General features: G+C 37.6%; 1 protein-coding gene across 3 annotated transcripts in view; it reads right to left on the bottom strand.

The window, feature by feature from the left end:
• The window catches only part of ATP10B (ATPase phospholipid transporting 10B (putative)), a 304974-nt gene extending 290467 nt beyond the window's left edge, over positions 1-14507 (bottom strand). For 2 of the 3 annotated variants that reach the window (XM_074212482.1, XM_074212485.1), the window contains exons 1-2: positions 14424-14507; positions 8005-8108 (exon numbers count right to left, since the gene is read on the bottom strand). The gene's annotated coding sequence lies outside the window, so the exon portion shown is untranslated. The remainder of the gene's footprint in view (positions 1-8004; positions 8109-14423) is intronic. The other variant, XM_074212483.1, reaches the window with a different exon arrangement.
• Between the last annotated feature and the right edge of the window lie 240 nt (positions 14508-14747).

Raw genomic sequence — 14747 nt, 5'->3', positions numbered from 1 at the left:
TTTTAACGTTATTTATCATAAGCCTTGCAAGTTGAAATGACCAAGAATCCTATGGAATAATTTTTTTTTATTATTACTGTTGGGTCGTGACAAAACCAACTCTGTTAACTCATCTGTTTTGGTTCTCAAAAGAGAACCTATGAGCCATTTTTCCATTTGTTTTTTGTATTATCCTTTGTCCTCTGATTTCATTTATTACCAGTATATCAGTATTATTATTATGGGTCATTTTTATAGTACTAATTAATTGACAAAGAGCTCACAGAATAACTACACTTAAGTTAATTTTAATAGCTGGTCTAAAAACTATGTGACTATTATTGAATTTCATCCCTTTTTGTCACTATTCCATTCTTACTGTGAAAACTAGAAAGACCACCAAGGATGTGGGGCCACTTAACATTTTCCTTGGATTCATGGGTTGCCATGGTCAAATAATTCAACATTTAGTTACAAGTCCATTGGTAATAGATCTCTTTGTGCTGCTGGTTAAGCTGGGTGAAGTTTTTTCTGCATGGTAGAACCTGTCAGTTCAACCTCAAGGACTTTATGGAGACTGTGGAGTCAAAATAACTCTAAAATCCTAAGATTCTTCCAAGAAGCCTTCTTTGATTTTTTTTGATGGATATTCATTATGCCCTTCTTTGATAATCCCATGTAATTTACATTCTGAACTTTGCTTTTTTTGCCCTTCAACAGAATATAAGCTTCCTGAGGGTAAGGACAGTTTTATTTTTGTCTTTTATCTCCTTTAGCAGACTTTTTTTTTTTTAGTTTTTTGCAAGGCAAATGAAGTTAAGTAGCTTGCCCAAGGCCACACAGCTAGGTAATTATTAACTGTCTGAGGCCAGATTTGAACTGAGGTACTCCTGACTCCAGGGCCCATGCTCTATCGACTATGCCACCTAGCCACCCCCCCTTTAGCAGATTCTTGCCAGACATGAGGAAATCAATATCTTTCATCTTGAGTGCATGGATATATTAGACAAAGCATGTTGTGGTATATACTTTTCTTCTACTCTAGTTGATTTCTGTGGAAATTAAACCTGTGTCCCAATGGAAATGGAATACTGACAGTTTTGAGAGAGGTTGATCTGAAGAACTGCTTGTATCACTGTTTTATAGCTTGGATACTTCAAAAATTAAAATTTAAATAACCAAAGTTTGCATCAATGAACATTTCAACTTTTTGTTGTTGTTTACAAATAGCTAAATATTGACACTTTGCTCTTCTCTAATGGGGTCGGGGGAGAGGTTTACACCAGAAGAAGAATTCCCAATGCAAAGGGTGAAAAGCACAGATTGTTCTCTCTAAACTTTTTATCAGCTTTACCTCTGAATTCCTGTTTTGGGGCGATGTGCTCCAGTGGAAAAAAACCCTGAAATAGTTGGCCAATGACCTGGATCCTAATCCTGGATTTAGAAAATCACTGTTTCAGTATCTATAAAAGAGGGGGATAGGCTTTTTAAAGGTTCTGTCATACTCATAGAATCATAGACTTACTGAGTTGGAAGACATTGCAAAGATCATCTAGTCCAATCCATCTTTGAATAACAAACATCACTTCAACAGCATTGGCAAGATATCTAAATTTGATGAACTATAATGAGTTCTTCCTCTTGAGGCAGCCTATTCCATTTTTGGATAACTCTAATTTTAAAGAATTTTTTTCCCTCACATGAGTTTTGGCAACTTTCACCTACTGCTCTTAGATCTTTCCTCTGAGTCCTACAGATTGAATTCATTCCTTGTTTAATATGCTTTCATTGTTCTGTCATTTCAAATGTATCTGACTCCGTGTGACCCTATTTGGATTTTTCTTGGCAAAGATACTGAAGTGGTTTGCCACTTCCCTCTCCAGCTCATTTTAACAGACAAGGAAATGAGACAAACAGGGTTAAATGACTTGCTCAGGGTCACAAGCAAGTAAGTTGGTAAGATGAGGCTTCTTGACTCCAGGCTCAGTATTTAATCCACTGCACCCTTATTCAATAAGATAGACCTTTAAACATTTAAGACAGCTCTCATATTCTTCTTAATTAATTTCTCTTCTCCATGCTAAATATACCCAGTTCTACAAACTCATCTTTATATGCCATGGTCTCAAGATCTTTCATTTTCTTGGTTGCTCTGATTTTTTTTCAGCTTATTGATATCCATACTAAAATGTCAGAGATAAATGAACAGAGTATGATAGGACTATTTTCTCTTTAATTCAGCATATCATTCTTCTCTCAGTGTGGCCTAGCATGTATTTGCTTTTTTGATCAACACATCACCATTTTGAGGTTCCTGTCTTCTAAAATCTTCACAGTTTTTCTTTCAGATGAATCGCTATTTAGTCTTACAGGGCTCCTCACAGATCCCTAGGACACTCCACTTGATATCTCCATCCAAGCAAATTCTGTAATCCTTTCTACCCTGACCAAGCTCCCCTGGTTCTAGAGAAGGATATCTATGTGGAATTTAGCCTTCCCTTCTTGACACAGCTTTTGAAACTCTTCAGGAAATCTCAAGTTTCATCTACAAGTCTGTGAGTAAACATTTATTGAGAACCTACTTTGGTCTAGACCCTGGGAATATAAAGATAAAAATGAAGTAGCTCCCTACTCTTAATCTATGGTGATATGTAGCCTGAAATAAATGGAAGAGATTTAGATAAAAAAAAACTTTGTAATAACTTCAGTGATGGGAGGAATTACTGAAGGGAGAACTGAGATTTTCTTTTCCTTGAAATTTTCAAAACCTCTTAATTGAGTTTCTACCTAGAGGTGGAAGGTATGAGTAAATGACTACTTAAGGTCACTTCAATGTCTAGGATTTGGTTTTAGAGCTTTGAAAATCCACTGAAGGTCCCCCCCCGCCCCAAGTGTGAACAAGTGATGAAGAATAAGATTATACATGGAAGGATGGACATCATTGTACTCAGAGAATCTCCGTGGTTTACCCCATGTTTGTCAGAAGGGTGGGTGATTCAGTGGATAGTGGATGGAGTCAGAAAGAGCTGAGTTTAAATTCAACCTCGGAACACTTACTAGCTCTGTGATCCTGGGCAAGTTACTTATTTGCCTTGAGTTTCTCACAGTAAAATTGAGATAATAATAACACCTACTTCACTACCTCCTATTGTTAGGATAAATTGAGATAATGTTTGCCAAATGCTTTGGAAACCCCTAAAGTGATCTATAAATGCTAGCTATTTGCATTATCTTTTATGTTTGCATATTGTCTTTCCCCTTAGACTGGGCGCTCTTTGGAAGCAGGGCCTATTCTTTGTGTCCCCAGGGCTTGGCAAGGGGCTTGGTATGTGGCAGACAATCATTCTAGAAGAATCATGAAATCAAAGAAATGTAGAATTTGAAAGAGAATTCAGTGGTCATTTAGTCCAATCCACATCCCCAAAGTAATTTCCACTTTGACTTAAGCATTTTTTCCTTGCAAAATACCTGAATTTGAGCTTTACCAATTCTATCCCACTGCTTCAAGTTCTGCACTCTAGAGTGAAAAGAAGACTTAAGGGTCAGAGAACATGGGTTGAAATCTGGTCTTTGACATGAGCTCCTGGTGATTGATAATCTCTTTGGTCTGAATTTCCTCAGTTGTGATATGTAGTGCTTGGAAGGGACCTCCCTTACATCCATTTTAGCTGGATCTTTGATCCAATTCTATAAATTGATTCTTTCTTCAAATATTTGAAGGCAATTAGCATGCACCTCACCAAGTCTTCTTTACTCTATGCTAAGCATAATAATAACTTTAGAACTAGAGCAGACTCCTTAGAGGTCATAAGAAGATGATGCTTGTCATTCCAAAGATTCCTGAGTCATTCCACTAGGAACTTTTCAATTTTATGTTTAACCATCAATGACTATTCTTTGATTCTAGCTACTTGACTAGTATAGAATCTATTTAATTTTACTTTATTGCAGTCTGCATTTTTCTGACAAAATATCTGTCCTTTGCACAGGCATCTTACATCTAGCATATCTCCCTATGGGTTAACACTACAGTTACAAGTTTAAGAAGGTTAAAGATAAATTGATGGCTAGTGATGTTTGGGGAGGACATCACTAACCTTCTGAGGTGAGAGAGCAAAACTCCCTTGTTCTCCCTAAAGAAGACAGAACATTGGTCTAAATGGTCCATTAATCTCCTCCAGCATGATGTATATGAGCAAGGTATAACTGAAAGTGTGCTCAGTAGACAGCCAGACAATTTGTGTCTGAATCCTGCCTCTGACACTTATTAGTACTTATTAATTGCTCCTCATTTGAAAATTTTTAAAGTCCATTTCATCCCTGTCTGTGATTATATGCTTTCACGTTCACATGGTTTCAAAGCCATTTGTTAAAAAAAACAGAATAAAATTTCTTAGAAGGTCAAAACACAAAGTCCTCTGCTTTGTAAAGGAGTTAGATAGGGAGTGAGGGGAGAGGAGGGAGATCCTTGGCTCTTGCTACTAACCAATAAGATAAAATTGGTCTCTTGTTTTAGTGTAACAGTCATGATGTTTTTAGATTGAACAGTATTTTGCATAATACAATAGTATTTTTTCCTTAGCACAATTAATGCCACTGCAGTATTTTAATCTAATGAAATAATAAGACAATGAATAAGACTTTATGGTGGACCTTCAAATAGTGGGAATAGCTGAGCCTCTGAGACCTCAGTGGATCAAGTAGACAGAACTAGAACTAAGAATATCTACTTAGAGAACTCAGCTTCCTTGGAATTCAAGTATTATGTATATGAAAGCCAGAATATAAGTGGTCTGTTTATTTTTTAGAACAATTCTCTCCACACACCACTATATAGCTTTTAATCCCATGTATCTCCCCTGCTCCCCATCCAGCCCAATTCCTTCTAATCTTTTCTTCTCAAAGCCTCTGTCCTTATTTTCTATGCTTTCCCTTCCTCTTGCTATCCCCTGGGAAACAGGATAAGGATCTCATGAAATTCTAAGAAGACTGAGAATTTTGCATCTTTTATACAATTCAGCAAGTATTTATTCACTGAAGACTATGTGCAAAGTTATATATTTGGTACTAAAGGAATGTTGATAACAGCAACACTAGCATTTATATAGGACTTTGAAAAGTGCTTTCCATTAGCTCATTTGATCTTCACAAAAACCCTGGGAAGTAGGTGCAAATCTGACAATCTATTCACTAGGTTGCCAAAATAGTCCTTACTTCCAAAGAGCTTACAACTTAATGGCAGAAATAATCTCCATGCCTAAATAATTATAGAACAAAGTAGGATGTGTGATAAGTGTCATAGGAGTATAAGATTCCAAAGAAGGAGAGATATTGAGTTTGGGATGGGGGCAAGAGAGATCTAGGAATGTTTCATAAAGAAGCTGAGTCAAAAAGAACAGGGAGGAACTCATCCATACAAGTACATTCTAAATGGCTAATAAAAGTCTCCTGACTAATTGTTCGGTGAATCCCCATGGATGATTTAGGGGACAACATGAACAAGAATTGTATAAGATGGGCAGAAAATGAAAGGCTGTTATCTATATCACTGGAGGGAATACCAGTAAAATCATAGAACCATTTAAGTATAATTATGTTTCTGGTATCTTATCATTATAGGGATGGGATCAGTCACTGAAGAGTAAAACATGGTATAGTGGAAAGAACATTACATTTAGTGCTAGAAGTGTTGGTTTTAAAGCTAGATTCTTAGCTTTTTTCTTTCTATGTGATCCTAAGCAAGTCCCTTAGTCTTTGTTGGCCTTGTTTTTCTTACCTGTAAATTGTTTGTAGAGGGGTGATGTGGAGACAGTAGGATTAAGTGGACTGGATAGCTAAGGACACTTACAGCTCTAAATCTATAAAATGCCATAATCCCAAATTTGACTTTGTATCTGGAGAGAGGATGGGGGTCACCTTGAGAACCAACATACTCTAGATCTGTGTGAAAAGTATTTAGGTTACTGAAGGGAAGAGTAGGGTTACTGACATCTGCATAAGAATTTGGTTGTGATTTAAATGGGAAGAGCAGAAGAAGGAAAGGCAAAAAGGGAGAGAGTCACAAGACTGCTGCAGCCCATCCCTGGGCCAAATATAAACTTGTTAATAATGAAGGGGAGGAGGGAGTATCCCACATGTAATTAAATTGTTCAGAAAATGTTTGGCACTGGATAGAAGATAGGGATTCTATAGCTCTCTGTAAGCTAAGGCTCTTGGACTCAATTTGATACATCTATGACAATAATACCAGTTGGCAACCAGTGCCTAGTGTCAATAAGGACCAGAATTAATAGTTATCTAAAAACAGACTACCCTGCTCCAGAAATATCTCTCAAAATTTGGAGCCCCATGTTAACAAAATCCATCAAGGTCTGTGTAACAAACCTGAAAAATGAATACTACAGACAAAAAGAAAGGTTCATTATGAAGCAACCTCATTTTCCTCTAACCTAAGTGACTCTCTTCTCCCAGTAACTTAAGAGTAGCAGGCGTACATACAGTTGGTTCCTAGCACAAGGTGAATAAAGAAGCCAGTGAAACTTCCCAGTCAATTCTTGGGAAGAAAAATGGCCTAGGATGGGAGGGTTACATAGGTTTAGAAACTTTAAGAGTTGATTGCTTACAATGGTGAAGTGATAAGGATGCTATGGTTTCAAATCTTTGCTTTGCCATTTCCAAACTCTATAGAGCTGGACAATTACATTTATCATCTGAATCTCAACTTCCTCAAATTTAAAATCAAGGGATTGGTTTAGATGACTTTTCTACCTGAGCTCTATAATTCCACATTTGGAAATTTAGGCCCTTTCTAATACATTCCTGACTTAATACTCCCCTTTCCTTACTACCTCCCTCTCTGAGCTTTAAGCTTCTCATTTCCTTAGCTCCAACCTATTAATCAACCTAGTCATGCTATGCCACTGAATTTGGCAGTACTTTTCAACTTGTGCCTCTTCTTACAGAATAGTAAATCTACTTTCAAACTGTGATCTCCAAATAGGTAAAACCGAACTGTTTCTGCCAGGACTTTTTTCTGTTTTCATTTATCCCAAGTTGCTAATAATACTGTATTTACTGCCTTTGGTTTTTATCAGGGCTGGCTAACCACAATGTTTCAGAAATGATTGTATTGATATGAGAACCTGGAATGAGATAGAAGAAATCTGTTCATCCATGTAATAAGGCTTCAGTTGTGCTTTAGAAATGTGTCAGATTCTTTTTTTTTAATCCTCTGTAGGAGAAAGAGAACTTTGGGGGCGGGGTTTGTTTTATGGAGGTTTTTAGAATGGGAGGAGAGTATAGAGGACCTTTGGTTGCAATTATAATGTAATGATTTTCATTTTTCTTTAAAACTGGCTGATCAAATGAAGAAAAATAACTATGTGAGGGAACTAAGAAACAGGACCTCCCTGTATTTCTATATCATAGAATAGTCAACTCAACAGGTATTTATCAAACTATGTGCCAGACACTTTGCTGATACCAGAAAGGTAAAACCAGTCCCTGTTCTCAAGGGGCTTACATAGCTATATATATACATGGTAGCATACAGGATAAATTGGAATGTACACAGAAGGAAGATGTTGGAGGAATAAGGAAAACATACAGGCTGATTTTCTTTTTTCAAAGATGGGCAAAAGGTTTGTCTCTAAATAAGAGGCATTTTTTCCCCACAATGTCACTTTCCCTGTCCAGAAAGAGACCATGCAGAATTAATGTTTGAAGATGTGTGAGGAGCAGAAGTCAAGAGATGAGATTTGTAGCATTGATCGGAAGAACTGAAAATGAGAAGACAGAAGTTCAAACTGAAGAGACTAGGAAAGGTCATCTGAATTATTGACTTCTGAAAGTGTAAGATAGAAGAGACGGGATTAATCTTGTGATAGATGCAGAAGAGTACTTGGGATGAAGCCCATTCAGTTTACAATTCTAAGAGTGATTAAAATTTGGTGTTCATGTAGCCAGCCCTGGGAACTCAGTCCATTTTGTTCTTTGGCCTCAAAGTGCATATCCCCAAATACTCACTGTTAGATGCAAGAGGGTTCTGTTTTCAAATCCAACCTTTGATAACTATCTGAGCCACTTTGAGAAAGAAGGCTCTTCATGTCACTGAACCTTAGTTTCTTCATCTGTAAATTGAAGAGGTAAGATCAGAGGCCCTCTGTGGTTTTCTCCATGTCTATGATCCTATTATCTCATCTTACTTGAAAAATATCTCAAAGCACATATAGATATGATGAATCAATAGCGTATTTCTAACATACATCAGCAATTTACATGTATTTTAAGTTCTCTCATATAGATGCCAGAATGCATAAGCCATTTCCCCCCTTTTCACTTAGCCTAACTAATCCCTTTCCCTCCCATAATTTTGATTATTTCTCAGCATGGAAAGGATTATCTCTCACTATTTATGTTTAAATTTGGTTATTTGTCAGATTGAGTTCAAAATAGAACAAGGAAACAAAGGAAAACTGAAGGTGCCCAAAAGGAGGTCCTTGACCTTTTATTTAGACTCAGAAGCAGAGAGGTGTTACTAATTGTATTTCCTGGAAAACCAATAAAAAATACCCCAGGTCTAGGATGACTCAACATGGAACTCACATTAAGAAGACATTTATTAGAAAAAAAGTAGCTATGCTTTGAATGAATCCATCTGTATTGAGATAAGTTGAAGCATTAAAAAAAAAGATTGACTCACTTGGGTTGAGACTACAGAGTCATGGGGAAAACAAAGGAGCAGGTTTAGCAACAACCTGCCACATGGCGCCAAACATCTGTAGCAGGCCTTGTTCAATTTTATACAACAAATATTTATTGAGAACTTATCATGAACAGATTGCTCGAAAGTTCAGGGAAATACTAAGAAGGAACTCACAGGTCAATGCTACATTCAAACAAGGACATATGAATAAGAGGAATAAAGCACAATGAGTGTTCATTAGAGGTGGGAATCATTTCTCCCTGGGGGTAGGGAAGGTTTTGTAGACCTAGTACCATTTGAGTTGGGTCTTGAACAATGAAGTCCTAGTATTTAAATAGGTAAAAATGAAGGGGAATATTATTCTTGGTAATGACCATGTGCAATCACAGATATGGAAAAGTGATGGGAAATAACAAATTGCCTAGTTTCACTAGAGTAAAGAGAATGAAGAGCAGTTCATATTGCCAGGAAGGCAAGTCGGAGTCAACTTGAGCAGGACCTTGAGTGCTATACTAAAAGTTTGTTTTCTAAGATCACTTCGGATAAAGGGTAACAATGACTACATAATGAATCATAGAAAGAGGGAAGTGAAGGATTTTATGGCTATGCGTTCCCTCATGGAGTAGAAAGACCTAGCGTCTACTTTCTTAGTTGCTACATGGATTCCCAGTTCATTTGAAATAAATAATTCACAGTTTTTGCACAAGACATAACAGAGACCATGTTGGGATGTCTCAGGTCTTTTTTTTTGATTATCCCAATGTGGTCCAAGCTAGACAATGTTAGCCATTCGTGGACTGATTGGCATAGAAACTTGGGATTGGAAGCATAGGACCTGCTTCATTTTTTTATAGGTTTTTTTTTTTTTTTTGCAAGGCAAAAAGTGGCTTGCCCAAGGCCACACAGCTAGGTAATTATTAAATGTTTGAAACTGGATTTGAACCCCAGGTACTCCTGACTCCAGGGCCGGTGCTTTATCCACTGCACCACCTAGCTGCCCCCGTTTTGTTTTTTTTTTAATGATCCAAATCACCCTTCTCAGGAAGCCTGGTGGCTCCCTGCTCCTGGAAGTTAACCATGTTGATGTTAGATTTAGTACAGGTAAACTGATTGATTTTAGTATATTTTTTAAGTTCAGAAATCTCAAATTCAAGTGATCCACTAGATTTAACCTCTTCAGTCCTATGGACTACAGGTGTCTGTCTTCGTAACTAGTAACAATGATTCTCAAACCATAGATTAAAAAAAAAAAGACTAGACCAGGTAGCACAGGAGATAGACTGCTGGGATGTCAGGAATCAGGAACATGCAAAGTCATATCAAGGATGAGACACTAACTAGTTTTATGTCCCTAAGAAACTTAGTCTCTGCTCCAGTTTTATCATCTGTAAAATGGATATAATAGTACCTATCTCCCAAAGTTGTGAAGCTGAAATATTTGTAAAGTACTTTGCAAACCTTAAAGCACTAAATAAATGCTAGTGATAGCAATGATGGAAATAAAGATCTTCAGTTGATTCCTCATGACCAAAAGAGTTCAGTTCTTAGGACAACTTTTCAGGTACCTCACAGAGATGCTAATCAAATGGATTTGAATCAGCATGTTCTATAGAATCATGGAATAATGAAATTATTGAATAGGAGGGGACTTTGAGAGGTCATTCAGTTTAGATTTCTGTCTGTTGAAGTCATTTCTTTATTTTAAGACAGTAAAAAGGGGGGGCAGGGAATTTGTCTATCACATAATTAACTGTGAAGAGAATATCTGCCAATTTGGTTTTCTTCATGGGTGCAGCCTATTAGGTATACAAGTGTTCTTGCTTAGATTCCCCCAGATATAAGCCTCACTCTTCCCCCTCCCCCTTGAATTTTCCTGCTACTTCACATATAATATCTATACATATGAGCAAATAAAAATATATCATCTTAGTAGAAAGAGCTTCCTGTAGACAGGGTAAGTGTTGTAGTTTTCTATGAATTCCTATGAATTTGCATAGAATAGTTACTTTAATGTTTGCTGAGTTGAATAACAGTAATAAGGGAACAGAATGATAGATGATTATTAGTGCTATTATCATGAAAAAGCTGATATAGAAAAAAGAAAGGAAGGGGAAATGAAAGAGCAGGGAGGTATACAGAGATTATTTTATATGTTGCATTTTTATCATGATTTAGAAATATCAGGAAATTTTAAGGGGGAGGGGGAATCTTCCTATTGGTGAACCACAGAACAGTCCTTTAAGGTATATAAAGCAATAGAATTATCTATGTTCCTGAGATTGAGATGATTTTTTTTTAAGTCACAGTGAAAAACTACACCTTCCTGATTCCTGGTTTAGTGCATTTTTGCTATAGAAAGCAGCACAACATAATGGCTAGAGAGTTGGCTTTGGAATAAAAATAAGAATATGCCTCTGACAAATACTAGTGGTGGGATCATAGGCTAGTCACTATTTCCCAGACAACTCATTCAGACTAAAAGTTATAGTCAAAATTTCCATTTGAATTAGTGGAAGAAGTTTCCACACCAAGAGTTCCACACCTCTAAAATCACAGGTCAAGATCCCAAATAACAACAATTTAAAAAAAAATCACAAACAATAGTTTGCAGAAAGAACTAGAAAGTGAGGCAGGAACTTATAAGTATAGTTTGACTTAGCAGGGCAGAGAAGCATGAACTCCCAAGACCTTCAAATCTTTATGAGCATGACAAGATCCTCAGGCATTTCTACAATCAACAGAATCTGTGTGTATCCAGAACAGCAGGTTTGCCAGAGTAATGAGACTGGGAGTTGCTTATCTCCATCAGCCAGTTTGGATTGCACAGTCAGGTTGGGTAAGTTTCACTGAATTGTGAGAGAAAATAAGCCTATATTTCCTTGGGATTTGATTATCCCACCTCTCCCCAGTTTTGGGGAGAACTGAATTAGTCCCTTCCAGAATTGCTAGTACTTCTACCCCTGTAAATACCCCTTCTGGAATCATTTGATATAAAACTGGGAAAAGAACTCATCTCCTAATTCTTCTATAACTGGGTTAATGGCCTATCCAAAGGCAATCTCTAGGTTCATAAAGTGTTATGACCTTTATGAAAAGAATTAACCTTTAGAGATCACCACTTTTGACAATCAGTGTGTTGATTCTCTCCCACCTTTTTAAGGGCTTAGTTGGGTACAATTTGCTTTGGATTCTACCTTTGACTTTATGAAGTCCCAGGGCCACTGACAACCTGGGAGGTATTTGTTGACAATGGTTTTTGTTTTCTAAAACAGAAAGTAGTTTAGCAGGAGCTATTGAAGACTGAAAAAGAAACATCAAGAAATAATTCTCAATACTTTTTTCCTAATTTGACCTCAGGAATCAAACTAAGAAGGATTTCAAAGTTTGAAAGAACCTCAGAAGACATATAGTCAAATTCTTACTTGAACAAAATCCCCTCTTCAATATATTTAACAATGTCATCGGGGGCAGCTAGGTGATGCAGTGGACAGAGGTGACACAGTGGACAGAGCACCAGCTCTGGAGTCAGGAGTACCTGAGTTCAAATCCAGACTCAGACACTTAATAATTACCTAGCTGTGTGGCCTTGGGCAAGCTACTTAACCCCATTCATTGCCTTGCAAAAACCTAAAAAACAATGTCATGTCTTTCCTTGAAGACCCCCAGTGAGGAGGAGGAAATTACTACCTCCAAAGGCAGGCCATTGCACTTTTGGATAGCTTTACTTAGTAGACATTCCTTCCCACACCCATTATTTATACCAACTCTTAGTTCTGCTCACCAGAAAATAAGTCCAAAACCTCTTCTATATGAGTATTTCAAATTCTTGAAGAATCATCATGTCCCCCACCTAAATCTTCTCTCATATGGGTTAAATAGTCACAGTTCTTTCAACTGATTTGTCATAGGGCATGAACTTGATTCCCAAACCTGGATGTTCTTATCTGAAAACTAGCCAAGTTAATCAGTGTACCTCCTTTAAATATGCTATTCAAAATTAACTCCAATAATCTCTAATTGTGGCCTAAGACAGGATAAAGTGGGATACTCACATTCTTATTAGTAAAAACTAGTTTCTCTTAATGCAGGACAAGATTATTTAGTTTGGTTAACTGCTATATCTCAATTGTTGACACATTCACTTTGCAATCCAGCACTCCTGCCCCCCCTTTCTAGACAAACTGCTGTCTAAACAATTCATCCTCCACCATGTAATTTTGAAGTTGTCATTTGGACTCATAAATAACAAATTTTCTCTATTAAAGTGGAATTGGGAGTTGGGGAGGGTATAGGCTTGATATTGCAGACTTTGTATGGCAAGGGGAAAAAATTCTTGCTTAGAGCTATCCTCATTATCTTTGTGTTCTTTCAGGCCTCTGAACCACCTTAAGTTTGAAAAGACTTAGAATCAGTGACAATTAAATCAGTGACTATTAAAATAAGTAGAGTTGCTTTATTTTCTTTACCTCATACTATCTCCTCCTTCCAACAAACCAACAAGCAACAACATAGCAGTTAATGCTGCCCAAGTTGGTCAAGTCAACTAGAAATAGATAGATTCTAAGTGTTATGGGAGAAGGCATAGAGTACCCTCTATGGAGTCATTCCTTCCTACTCCCCAAACCTGCTGTCACACATAGACAATAACCAACTTGCTCCCAAAAAAGCATTCAAAGGAGCTACTTGGCAAAGGGGCACTTCTGCTTAATAACATGCTGGATTGTAGACTCTTGGACATAGCTCAGATGGGAAGGTTTAATATTTAATATTCATTCACTTATTATGCAACATATTGTATTTGTTAGAATCAGGTTATGGTGCTAGGATCTGAAGAAGAAACACATTGACCCTGCTCTGAGGATATTTAAAAGCCAGTAGACTGTAACTAAAACCACCTCCATCAATCCCATTCCTCCTCTTCCTCCTCCTCCTTCTCAATTAATTTGCTCTATGTGAGAGACAACATCATTCCCAACCTTATTTTAGAGAATCATTTCTTTGTGAGAAAAGTTGCCCTGGATAGCAGAAATTGGTGCATCTAGAGGCAACCTCTAGCCAGATTCAGAGTGTTAAAGCTGGGAGGACCATTAGGGCTCACCTTGTCCAAGCCCCACTTTGTAAAAGCCCCCCCCCCTCCTCCAGAGTGGGGACTAACCTAGAGGTTAAATATCTTATCTAAGCCTACACAGATATTGAAAAGCCAAGTCAAACTCTGAACCTAGGTTTTCTGGACTCAAATCCAATGTTTTTCCCATTGCAGCAAGCTACCAGTTTAAACCTAAGATAATTAAAGTCATTTCAACTTGTGACAATAGTTCCCCTATTCTATACCTATTTCATTACCCAATGATAGCTTCTGGATTCCAAAGGGTTTTATGGGAGTCATTCTTCCAATTCCACTGTTTAGACAGGATAGTGTTACAATCCAGGGGAACTACTATGGTATCTAAAGGGAAAAAAATACTGGATTTGGGTTCAAATCCTAGCACTATTACTTGTATCCCATGTGATCTTTAAGTAAGCCACTTCCACTTTCTCTTTTTTCCACCTGTAAGACTGAGGAAGTTGAATGAGATGACCTCCACGGTCCCTTTGAGATTTAAAGCCTAAGAACCTCCATAGAAGGAAAAGAAGGACTCAGGGTTGTTAATTCTTCCAGGGGTTCCTTCCATTTGCAGGAATAAAAAAGACAAAGACATTCCCTTTCCCTCCCAATCCATTCCAAATACTCTGAGCTTACCTCCTTTGAGCAGGTGCACAGCTGTGACTAGGAAGGCCAGCAGTGTGACTCCCAGCTGTTAGGATGCTTTAATGGGAGAAGATGCTAGCTAGCAAGTTCAGCTGGTTATCTCACCTCTTTCTATAGAGTAAAGAGGAATGGGGAGGTAGGGAGGTGGAGCTCCTCCTCCTGGAGGGACAGGTCTAGAAATGTCAAAGGGAAAGGTGAGAAAAAACCAGGGTGCAGCTCAGAAAAACAGTCTGATTGCCTATCTAATAGCACAATCAGTCTCTCACAATCTATCACCACCCTTTTTTGTCCCCACTCCCTCTTTCCTTCATTTCT

The sequence above is a fragment of the Macrotis lagotis genome, chromosome 1 (assembly GCF_037893015.1).
Source record: "Macrotis lagotis isolate mMagLag1 chromosome 1, bilby.v1.9.chrom.fasta, whole genome shotgun sequence".
In the NCBI taxonomy this organism is placed as follows: Eukaryota; Metazoa; Chordata; class Mammalia; order Peramelemorphia; family Peramelidae; genus Macrotis; species Macrotis lagotis.
This window is presented reverse-complemented; position numbering and strand designations above follow the sequence as displayed.